At 38.8% G+C, this 12,228-nt stretch overlaps 1 protein-coding gene across 1 annotated transcript in view; it reads left to right on the top strand.

Annotated features, from left to right (window-relative positions):
* The first annotated feature begins 541 nt into the window (after positions 1–541).
* LOC111153588 (ATP/GTP binding protein 1) overlaps positions 542–12,228 on the top strand; it is a 153,673-nt gene continuing 141,986 nt past the window's right edge. Inside the window, exon 1 of the mRNA XM_022512715.1 lies at positions 542–594. The gene's annotated coding sequence lies outside the window, so the exon portion shown is untranslated. The remainder of the gene's footprint in view (positions 595–12,228) is intronic.

The raw sequence follows: 12,228 nt of genomic DNA, 5'->3' as shown, positions 1-12,228 counted from the left end.
GCGCGCGCGCCCTGCCCCCCTTCCTGCGCACGTCCCCTCTTTGCCCACGCGCGCTCCCTGAGTCCCATCCTTGCTCAGGCTCGCGCATGCCCCTCCCTCCCACCAGCGCGTGCCCACACGGCCCGCGCGCACGCTCACTCTGCCCTCCCTCTGCCCGGCGCGCGCTAGCCCGCTGGCCCCGGGCGTGCGGTGGGCGGGGCGCCGCGCTGACGTTGCTCGGGATGCGGGCAGGTTCCGCCGCCGCCGCCGCCGCCTCAGCCTCAGCCTCCGCTGCCTCCGCCTCGCCTGCCACCGGGGTTTGTATGAAAACACCGGGCGGCGGGCGGCGAGGAGTCCGCCGTTCTTCCAGAGAACAGCCGCTGGCGCTGCCGACGCCGAGCCGGGTACTGCGGCTCTGCTCAGCCCTTGCCAGCGCCCCGTCCTGAGCCGGTGAGCGCCCCGCCACCGTCCGTGCGTCCGGGCCGGCCCCCTCTCGGCTGCGGCTTTCCCGCCCGCCGCCCTCTGCTCTCTCCCGGCCGCGGCAGAAGCGGGAAGGAGCGACCCCGGGCCCGCCGCGGTCTGCGTTCTGGGACCCCGCCGCCCCTCACCTGACAGGTTGTGTTACGCGTGTCTCTCGGGGGGAGTGGACCGGAGCTGGAGGGAAACCCTTGATGGCTAGGGGCTTTGGCTGGTTTTGGAAAACGCCCCACCCCGCCCCCACCTGCCGACACTCGGTGGCCCCCGCCTCAATCCCAGGCGGAGGGTCGCCGACGCAGTTTTCGGGCAGAGGCAGCCCCGGTGCCCTGCCCTTTCTCTGGGGCCGGGAGCGCCGGTCGCCGCGTTGCAGCGGGGAGCAGAGCCGAGGGGCGGCGGGCCGGGGGCGGGCGCGCGCCCTGCCTCCCCACCCACCCTGGCACCCACCGTCTAGGTGCGCCTTGCTTTGCAGTGGGGTTGGTGTTGTGTGATTTCGGCGGTGGCTAGGTTTGCTTTCTTTCACCGGGTGGTTTGGCCTGAAGTGTGTTCCCTGTTTACAACTTGTCGCCTTTTGGGTTTGGTTTGAACCTGATTCAGATCGCCCTAGATGACAGTGCAGAGTTTCCTTGCAGCCTGCCTTGCTGAGTTGCGGGCTCTTCATTGCAAGTATTCAAGGACTTCTGCAACCCCCGCGCAAAGGCTTGTCTCTACTGTTGTTGTTTTCCGCTTGTGCGGGTTAAGCCTCTTATTAGTACTAGTGCTAGTATTAGTACTAGTGCAGTTTTGAATCGGTTGGTTTCCTGGGCATTTACCCATTATACAATGGAGTTTTTATACACCTTAGCATAATCGATATGAATGTTGGTATTTTAAAGGCCATTTCTTGTTTTAACATGGCTCGCTCAATTCATTGCTTGAAGGTCCAGCGCTGCTGATGACCTAATGTGTTCTAACACTTACCGGATTTTTTTTTTTTTTTTTTTTTTTTTGGGCAATGTTAATTCCTTGTGGGTGTTTTGTTTTTCTTTAGGTGTTGAAAATTGTGGCAGTGTTTAATTATAATGCATGACAGTTTGCAGTGAGAAAGGACATGAACAGTCTTCTTGATCACTCATTTTCACTTTTATGTCCATGCTGTAATTTTTATGTAAATCGAGTTATATCACTTTCTTTAGTAACCTCTGAATTCTTCTTATAAATTGTCTTTTTTCCTGAGAAAACTAGAAAGTTATTTTTGTAATAATGTAGTGGAATGTTTTCAGTTCAGTAAGCTGAAAAGTAGTAGTTTATTTAAGGCACTTTAAATGGTACCTATTTCAAAACATGTGCCAAATACTAATCAAAACCAAACAAAACCCTGGGAGATGTGTAAGTATTTACTATAATTGCTGTCATTAGTCCTGTAATTGCTGTGAGATAGACATGTCTTATCTACTGCTTATTTTCTCATTGCGATATGACTTCTTTAGTTTCCCATTCCACCTGGCTTCAGTTAGGTTCTGCAGTGAAGCTATAGATTCATTTTTAATGACCTCAAAACTCTGCCTTAATTGCTTCTACACTTAGCACTGCTGTCTTACCCTGAACTTTGAAATGAAGGGGATGGACTTGGAGTTCCTCTGCAGAACATTTAAGTGTTTTAATGTAACTTAAGCTTTTGTAGAAGCAATTTTTATGAGGCTTTTCCCGTTGACTTGCATTGAGGCATTATTCTTTTTGAAACAGATTAGCTAGACTATTATATAATGATTTTTTTTTAAATCTCCAACAGCAGAGGGAAAAGAGATCGAAGACTTTTGAAATTATCTAATTTGTATTAGATTCTACATTTTGGAGTTTTCACTAAATCTCCACAGTGTTCACCTTCCAAAATACACTCTTGCTTAAGGTCCTTCGGTACCTGGAAGTTGAACAGTCTGTCAGTAGTTATGGATGAAACTGTCAGAGAGCTCTCTGCAAGTTGGGAGCCTTCCTTAGGCGGTGGCTCTTGATGTGAATGACAGAAGTTGTTTAGAGTGAACACGGACTTTTAAATTTTATCTATTCTTGGTTACTGTGCCTTTGTACTGTACTGTAGTGCCTAGGAAGTTGGGCTTCATAGCCACCCTGGCTGGGTTTGAATCCTGGCTTTGCTTGAGGCAAGTTATTTATCCTCTTTGTGCTTCAGTTTTCTCAGTTCCAAAAATGGAGTAATAATGGTTATGCCCTGAAGATCTTGAATATTAAATGCACATAAAGTGCTTAGCGCATAGTGCCTGGCATGTAGTAATCTTTCAGTAAATATTACTGCTACTGCTTTTCCTCACTCTTCCAAGGGATCTAGTAAGCTGAAGAAGGACTTTAGGTTGATGGAGCATTATTACTGTAGAATAATTCCATGGTGACCCATTTGCTCCTTTGGGGCTAAATAAGAACTTAGTCTCACTATCTTGCCTTGGAAGCATGTAATTTAGTTTTAAATAGAACAGCTAGACCCTGAGCTGTGTGCCCTGCGATGCTGCTGGAGAGGTGCTGAAGTATCCCTGTTTGTCCCTTCTGACAGAACCTTGGATTGTCTCCCTCTTGGTGGTCATGACTGCTATTTTTTAATCACCTGTTTTTGACTTTGTGATGGTGTGTTTCTTTGACTGTGATGTGCTGCTATCAAAAATATTATCTAATTATTAATAGGTATATATGAGTTTATCTGCAGTCAAATGCTCTACCACTGAGCTATACCCCCTATATGAGTTTGTCTGATCAAGATACTGCATGATGTTTCCAGGACATACAAAATCACTTTCATCTAAGCATTCTTTTATTTTCTTCTTTATTGGTGTTAGAGAGTGAGGTTGGTTTTGATTTGACATTGTATTCCTTTTCAGCTTTCATGTAATTTTTCTAGGAAGGTTTTTTAAAAAAGTTAATGATTTTATGTACTTAACGGTTCTTCTTTGTTTGCAAGGATCTGATATTAATACTTAGTTCTTTAAATCAGTTGTTTTCAGACTTTTGATTTCAGGACCCTTTTCCATTCTTAAGAGTTACTGAGCACCCCAAAGAACTTTTGTGGATTATGTCTGTAGTTATTGTCTTATAATTAAAAAGATATGTGTAACTTTTATTAATTTACTTATATATGACAGTAATATGTTAATATAAACATTTTTATTGAAAAATAAGTATTTTCAAAATGAATAAGGCAGTGAGAAGAGTGGTTTTGTTTTACTTTTTTCTCTAATGTCTAGTTTAATAGGAACATCTGGATTCTTCTGTCTACTCCTGCATTTAGTCTTTTGCACTGTTTTTTGGTTTGAAGTATATAGAAAGACAAATCCTGCCTTACATAGCTAATGGCTGGAAAATAGAGGGAGGCATTTTAATAGCCTTTTCAGATAATAATGGATTTTCTTGTTTGGTACTACATCACAGCTCCACATGTGTTGGTTTTTTAGTTATTTGCAGTGTGGAATCTGAGATCATGTCAATGGACTTTTTTCATAGTGTTACATTAAAATTGATTGGTCTGAACTTTGAATGGATCTTACATAACTATGCCTGAATTTGTAACATCATGCTGTGGTCCTCTTTAAGTGTTGGCTCAGTTATGCAGATCTTCCAAATGTTGACACATTTCATATGTTATTAAAAAAATCACATTTGTTAATATCACCACTTATCAGAAACAAATTATTGGGAAGCTGTCCTGGTCATGATATGATTGATGGTGGATACGAGTTTTTCAGAAATTTGATTTTTGCTTGAAAGTGCAAATTTTATTATTGGCAAGAAATATGACTGCCAGTTGTTTCCTAGAAGTGACAAGCAGATTTTGTTAATCTCTGAGAGAACCTCTGCCAAAATATGTTAAGTGTGAATAATCGTAGTAATTCTTTCAAGTAAAAATGGTGTTTCATGAAAAAAAGAGACTAGTGTTAGCCCTTAGTTCAGTCACACAAGTACTTTACCTTGAGACAGCCATCAGCTATTGTAATTCAGTATGTGGCCAGAAATGCTTCATGTGTACTTACCATTTTGTCACATAGAATATTTAAAAAGATGTAAAGGTGTATATTCAAGGGCTGAGAATATAAAATTAATCTTCACTGGGTTTTTTTGGAAATATTTTATTTATTTGAGAGAGAGAGCAAGAGAGAGAGAGAGTGCGAGCATGCACTCACAAGCAGGAGGAGGGGCAGAGAGAGAGAGAGAAGCAGACACCCCACCTAGTAGGGAGCCCAACATCAGGCTGGATCCCAGGATCCTGGGATCATGATCTGAGCTGAAGGGTTGCTTAACCAACTGAGCCACCCAGGTGCCCCTTGAAGGACATTCTTAAGTGAAAAAGGCTTTTTTTTTTTTTTTTTTTAAAATAGTGACTGGTACATGATGGTGGAAAATATAATGACTAATAGTGCAGTTTGTTGCCAGTACCATAAGTTGTTCCAAGATGCCAGAAATGTTATACATCATTGCTTTTGTACCATTAGTATAAATGTGTACAGTTAAAAAGGTTAATGATACTTTAGTGTTACTATGAAAATAGTTTTGACCTTGTGGACCCCCTGAAAAGGTATCAGGTGCCGAGGGGACCATGGACCACATTTTGAGGACTTCTCATATAAATCAGCTGATTCCTACCAAACTTTGATAAGGAAGGGAAGTGGTGGTGACAATCACTAGTCTGTTTTTGCTTCAGACTTTTGGTCCTCAGTAAAGGCTGTCTTAATTTTTTTTTTAAAGGCCCAATAGAGGTTATTCACAGAAAGTTGAGGGTTCTTGAGATTTCTTTTGGTCAGGTGCTGATACGGGGGAACTATAGTATTAGTATTATATAGTAGTATAGTAGAAGTACAGTACTAGTAATCTGAAATTAGATTATCTAAAAAAGATTTGGTAGTACGTATCCACACAAATGTTCAAATCTAATATGGGGGGGTTGCATATTAGACAAATAGTGAAGGCACAGTGTGAAAAGCTCAACTGATACTGAGCTCTTAAGCTAAAGTAAGCATTTTAGCTTCCCTTCTTAATCTCTGTTCATTTCTTACCTAATTCATGCTGAGGATGAACCATCCTAAGGAGAGGTACCCCGCACTTGCTGTCCTTGCCTCACATCCTACCTTAGGGAGAAAATGATTTAAGATTACGAAGATTCTAAGGGTATGGGTAACATGGGGAATAAAAATAATAAGGTTTGTGAGGATTTATGATGGAATAATGGTAATAAAAATGTGAACACTGGGGGCGCCTGGGTGGCTCAGTGGGTTAAAGCCTCTGCCTTCGGCTCGGGTCATGATCCCAGGGTGCTGGGATCGAGCCCCGCATCGGGCTCTCTGCTCCGTAGGGAGCCTGCTTCCTCCCGTCTCTCTCTCTCTCTCTGCCTGCCTCTCCGCCTACCTGTGATCTCTGTCTGTTAAATAAATAAATAAAATCTTTAAAAAAAAAAAATGTGAACACTGCCTACATATAATGAGTTTAATGAATTGAAAAGGATACTACTTTGGATGAGAATTCTCCAGATTTATTAATTTGTTGTAGGCACAGTTTCTAGTTGCATGTAGGTAGAAGTGATAATGGGTAATGCAAGATAGCAACCTCCGTGATGAGCTTCTCTCCTATTTGCAAAGTAAGAGAATTTGACTCCCAGCTGATCTTTGAAGCTTCCTACAACTCTAGAAGTCTGGATTTTTTTCTTTGCTTGTTGAGAATGTCTTTTTCATTTGTTAATTCTGTTTTACCAATTATAATTTGTGTTTTCATTTGAAACTTATTTTTCCCAATTCTTAACATTGATTTATATTCATATTTTGGTTCATATTTTGATTTTTAAAAATTTACTTTTAAAATTATGGCTGTATATATATAATATAAAAATTACCATTTAAAACATTTTTAAGTGTTTAGTTTATTGGCATTTAAGATGGTTGTGCAACCATCACACTGTCCATCTTCAGATCTTTTGTCATGCGGAACTGAAACTTTGTATCCATTAAGCAATAACTCCTCATTTTCTTCTTCCTGTAGCCCCTGACAATCACCATTCTACTTTCTGTCTTTATGAATTTGACTTCTTTAAGTACCTTTTATGAGTAGAATCATAGTATTTGCCCTTTTGTGACTGGCTGTTTCATTTAGCATTGTCTTCAAGATTCATCAGAATTTCTTTCTTTTTAGGGCTGAATAATGTTCCATTGTTTGTATATACCACATCATCTGTCATTGCGCCCTTGGGCTGTTTCAGTAACCTTTGGCCATTGTGACTGACGCTGCTTTGTACATGGGTGTACAAATACTTCTTCAAGACCCTGCTTTCAGTTCTTTTGGGTACATATTCATAAGTGGAATTGCTGGGTCATATGGTAATTCTATTTTAAGTTCCTGTGTCATAACCCTACTGTTTGCATAGCAGCTGCACCATTTTACATTCATACCAACAGTGTGTGAGGGTTCCAGTTTCTCCACATCCTTGTAAACATTTGTTTTCTGTGTGATTGGTCTTTCTCTTGGGCGGGGACTGGGTGGGAGGTGGGGTGGTTTGTGCAGTCATTCTAGTGGGTGTGAGATGGTAGGTATCACATTGTGGTTTTGATTTGCTTTCATGCTGCCGAATTTGGTTTGCTGCTATTTTGTACATCAGTGATCAGAAAGGATATTGATCTGTAGTTTCCTTGTAATGTCTCTGTTCGGCTTTGGTATCAGGGCAGTGTTGGCCTCATAGAATTAGGGAGTATTCTCTTACATTACTTGGCAGAATTAGGATTGATGTTCTTTAAATGTTTTGTATAATTCACTAGTGAAACAATCAAATCTGGGGCTTTTCTTTTTGGGAAGTTTTTGATTACTCATCCAGTGTCCTTAATAGTTAGGAATTTATTCAGATTTTCTGTTTCTTTTTGTTCAGTTTTGGTACGTTTTGTGTTTATAGGAATTTGTCAGTTTCATTTAGGTCCTCAGTCTGTTGGTGCACAATTTTTCATACTATTCACTTAAAATCCTTTATATTTCTGTAGAATCAGTGGCAGTGTCTTCACATGCTTTCCTGGTTTTAATAATTCGAGTCCTCTGTTTTTTTCTTACGTTTAATAAAGGTTTATTAATTTCATTAATCTTTTTAAAGAACCAATTTTTTTATTTGATAATTTTCTCTATTTTTCTATTCTCTATTTTATTTATCTCTGCTCTAATCATTATTTTCTTCATTCTGCTAGCTTTGTGTTCTGCTTTTTCTAGTTCCTTAATTTGTAAAGTTAGGTTGTTCATTTGAGATCTTTATTTATTTTTTGAATTTATTTGAGATAGAGTGAGAGTGAGAGCAAGGGAGGGGATGAGCAGGGGAGAGGGAGAGGGAGCCTGATGCCTGGCTTGATCTCAGGACCCTGGGATCATGACCTGAGCTTAAGGCTGATGCTTAACTGACTGAGCCACCCAGGTGCACCCCGACCCTTTTTAAAAATTTACTTTTTTTTTTTTTTTTTAAATGTAAGTGTTTATAGTTGTAAACTAACTTCCTAGTACTGCTTTCTCTGCATCCCATAAATTTTGGTATGTTTTATTTTCATTTGTCTCGTTTGCCTTGATCTTTTCTTTGACCTGTGATTAAGGAGTGTGTTTAATTTCCACAAATTTGTGAATTTTCCAGTTTTCTTTTTCTTATTTATTTCTAACTTTATTCTGTTGTGGTTGGAGAAGATACTTTGTATAATACCTATCTTTTAGAATCTGTTGAGACCTAATTTGTGGACTAAAAGATGATCTATCCTGGAGAATGTCTCATGTGCATTTGAGAAGAATATACACATTCTGTTGTTTGGTAGCGTTTTATATATGACTGTTGGTCATATAAACAATAGTTGGTTTATAATGTTGTTCAAGTCCTCTGTTTCCTTATTTGTCTTATGTCTGGTTGTTCTATTCCTTACTGACAGTGGGTATTGAAGTCCCCAACAATTACTGTAAAACTATTTTTCCCTTTTTTATCAATTTTTGCTTATTGTATTTTGGTGCTCTGTTATTAGGTATGTGAATGTTTGTAATTGTTATATCTTCTTGCTCTCTTGAACCGTTTATTAATAATTAGCGTCCTCCTTTGTCTCTTGTAATCTTTTTAAATTTGAAGTTATTTTGTCTGATGTTAGTATAGCTACCCCTTATTGCCTTTGGTTATTATTTGCATGGAATATCTTTTTCCTTTCATCCTATTTGTGCCTTTATATCTAAATGAGTTTCTTGTAGAGAACAAATTTTTTGGATTGTATTTTTAAATCCATTCGCCATTCTCTGCCTTTTCATTGGAGATTTTAATCCATTTACATTTACAGTGATTACTGGTAAGGAGGAGCTTTTTTCATTTTGCTATTTTTTATATGCCTTATGACTTTTTGAGTCCCTCATATCCTGTATATTTTGATTTTTGTTGGAGCTGACTGTGGCTGTGATACTTAAAAAACAAACCATTTTAATGAGTCAGTCATGGGTTAGGGACAAGGAAAATGTGTGTTTGTAGGCAAGAATTTTAATTTCAGATATCACCTATTTGATATTTGATACTTAGGAAATTTGGCATTTGTTTAAGTCTAAAAATAGTTGGAATCTGAGCTGAGGGAAGCATCATATTAAATAAATTATTACTGTTAGTTAGATTGAAGTGTGGTGCAATTCTTCTCCCCCAACAGTAAAACCTTATTATTTGTGGTATAATTAAAACATCACATAGCAAATTAGACCTTCCGTAAGTGCTGAAACATCTTTGTGGCATAGTGTGTGAACTATCCAAACTTGTGTTTTTAATGAGGATGCCTGATGAAGAAAGGTAAAAGGTATAATTTTTACAGGTTTACTCTTACCCAGTTTTTTGGTAAAATTAATGATAATGTAGGTGAAATAAAGTTGCCTGTTTGCAGATTGGGTTAAAACATTCATAAACTACAGTTGACCCATAACATGGGTTTTGAACTGTGTGAGTTTACTTATCCACAGATTTTTTTGATTAATACAGTACTGTAAACATATTTTCTGTTCTATATGATTTTATTAATTTTTTTAGCTTACTGTATTGTAAGAATCCAGTATATAATACATTGAATGCAAAGTGTGTATTACTTTATTGTGACAATACAGTATATAATATAACACAAAATTACATTATTTGTATCACATTAATTGTTTACATTATTGTTAAGATTTCTGATCAATAGTAGGCTGTTAATAGTTAAATTTAGGGGGAGTCAAAAATTTTATGTGGATTTTTGAGTGCCTCGGGGTCTGTGTTTGTCCCAATCCTGTGTTGTGAATGACAGTTGAATAAGGTAACTGGATGAAAATGTATACCTCAGTAATAGTAATTTAGAGTAAGATAATGCTTATGGATGTAAAGATTAGTAGTATATATATAATTCTAGTTCAAGCCATCTTTAAATATATAAAAGTCAACTCGAATTTATATTTCACTTAAGGAAATGTATACTGTGAATTTTTATGTATAGCACAGAAAGGTTTTTTTATTTGTTTTTTAAGATTTTGTTGATTTGACAGAGAGAGACAGCAAGAGAGGGAATACAAGCAGGGGGAGTGGGAGAGGGAGAAGCAGGTTTCCCGCGGAGCAGGGAGCCCTACGTGGGGCTCTACCCCAGGACCCCAGGATCATGACCTGAGTCAAAGGCAGACTGCTTAAGGACTGTGCCACACAGGCACCAGTGTTTTTTATTTTTATTTTATTTTATTTTATTTTTTAGTCTCTGCTGGATGAATAACTTCGAATACATTTCCTAAAGACTCAGGTGGGTCAATAATTTTGCTTTAGTGTAAAAGGATATATTTTATTATGGGAATCAGGTGCTGAGCTATAGAGGGTGTAAACCCCTGACCCTAATTTAAGGATGGGTTGAATTAGAAGGTTCTAGCAGAGACTAAGTTGTTTTTGTTTTCTTTTTAACAGTTTTATTGAGCTAGAACTCACATACTGTCAATTTTCACTTTATAATATGCAGTTCACTGCCCTTTAGTACATTCATAGAGTTGTGCAACTGATGTAGTTTTTGGAATGTTGGTGTTGGTGGGGTCTGGAGTTGATGTCCAAGAAAGAATTCTTGACATGTGTCTTTGGTGCAAAATGGTGGTTTTATTATGCCTTAGAGACAGGACCCATGGGCAGAATGAACTGCTGCTGCTACCTGCTTTGGCTCCCGGCTGTGGCTCCCTGATGCCCTGGAGGATTGGGAGGAGCAGCTGATTATACACCTTGGGGTTGGGCGGGTAGTAAAGATGAGGGAAGTTCCAAAATGACTTTCGTAGGCTAAAGAAGACTCAAGGATCCTGGAGGAATCTTATACTTTGCCTATCCCAAGTATTTGTCAGTGGGCTGCAGGTTATAATTATAATTATAATTTTATTTACATTTCCTTCTACCTTTGTTTCCCACATCACAACTATAACCACAGTGAATTTTAGAACATTTTTATTACCCCCAAAAGAAACTCCACATCCTTCTAGTATGTCCCCTCCTCCATCCCATTCTTTTCTAGTCCTAGGTAACCATTAATCTATTTTCTGTCTCTATAGATTTACCTGTTCTGGGTATTTCATATAAATGGTATTTTATACTATTATATAAAGTGGAATCATATAATGATGTGGTCTTTCATGATTTGCTTCTTTTACTTAGCATAATATTTTCAAAGTTTATTCATGTAGTACATATCAGTACTTTGTTTCTTTTTTATCACTGAATAATATTGTATTGTATGGCTATACCACATTTTATCTATCCATTCATTGGTTGGTGGATATTTGGGTTATTCCCACTTTTTGGTTATGAATAATGCTGCTGTGAACATTTGTGTACAAATATTTGTGTGGATAGAAGTTTTCATTTCTTTGGGTATATACTTAGAAATGGAATAGCTGAGTCACACAGTCACTTTATGTTTAACCTTTTGAGGACCTGCTGGATTGTTTTCAAAGCAGCTGTACCATTTTACATTGCCATCAGCAATGTATGAGGGTTCTAGTTTCTCACATTCTTGCTACAGCTTGTTATTGTCTGTATTTTTTTATTATAGCCATTCTAGTGGGTGTGGAGTGGTATCTCATTGCAGGTTAAGTTTTTAAATAGTAATTAAGCATAACAGGAGTGACTCTAAGATGGAGTTAATATTACAATTAAAATGTTTAATAGGCTGACCTAGGAAGATAATCATCAGAAGCCATTCTTAACCCTGGCTCTGCATAATTAGTATTACTTACTAATTAAAAAAATGATGTCATAGATTTATCTAATCTCTGAAGGTATTGTATGTTTTTTTTCCCACGAAATTCTTTATTGAAAAAGAAAATTGAAGTCTGAGTTGCGGAGAACAGAATTCACTCTAGGTACCTTAAGCAGAGAGGGTTTATTTATTTTAGGATACTAAATAATTTAAAGAGTTGTTGGGATGTACCAGTCTGGGTCCATTCAGGAAATAGAAACCACATGGTAATTTAACAGGGAAAAATTAATGCAAAAATATTTTGGTTATAACAGGGATTAGATAATTGAAGGCTTTATCAGCAAGAAATAAAGATAGCTCTAAATAGAGGAATAGCTTTTATGGAGACCAGCTATTACCCCCAGGGCTGAGATAGAGTGGGCCCCTCCCTCCCCTGAAGACTTGTTGGAAAGGGCAAGATCAAGGTTAGAAAGGGCAAGGTCAAGGCAAGTAGGTGTGGTGTGACCCTAGTGGAATTTGCTGGGTTTGCCCTCTAGGGTGCCAGGGAAGGCTGTTTATAGGGAGATGTCTCACCAGAGGCACCTGCCGC

Source organism: Enhydra lutris, unplaced genomic scaffold, assembly GCF_002288905.1.
Source record: "Enhydra lutris kenyoni isolate GAN:26980312 unplaced genomic scaffold, ASM228890v2 scaffoldscaffold33, whole genome shotgun sequence".
Taxonomy (NCBI): domain Eukaryota; kingdom Metazoa; phylum Chordata; class Mammalia; order Carnivora; family Mustelidae; genus Enhydra; species Enhydra lutris.
The sequence above is the reverse complement of the archived record's forward strand: the minus strand, read 5'-3'. Positions and strand labels throughout refer to the sequence as shown.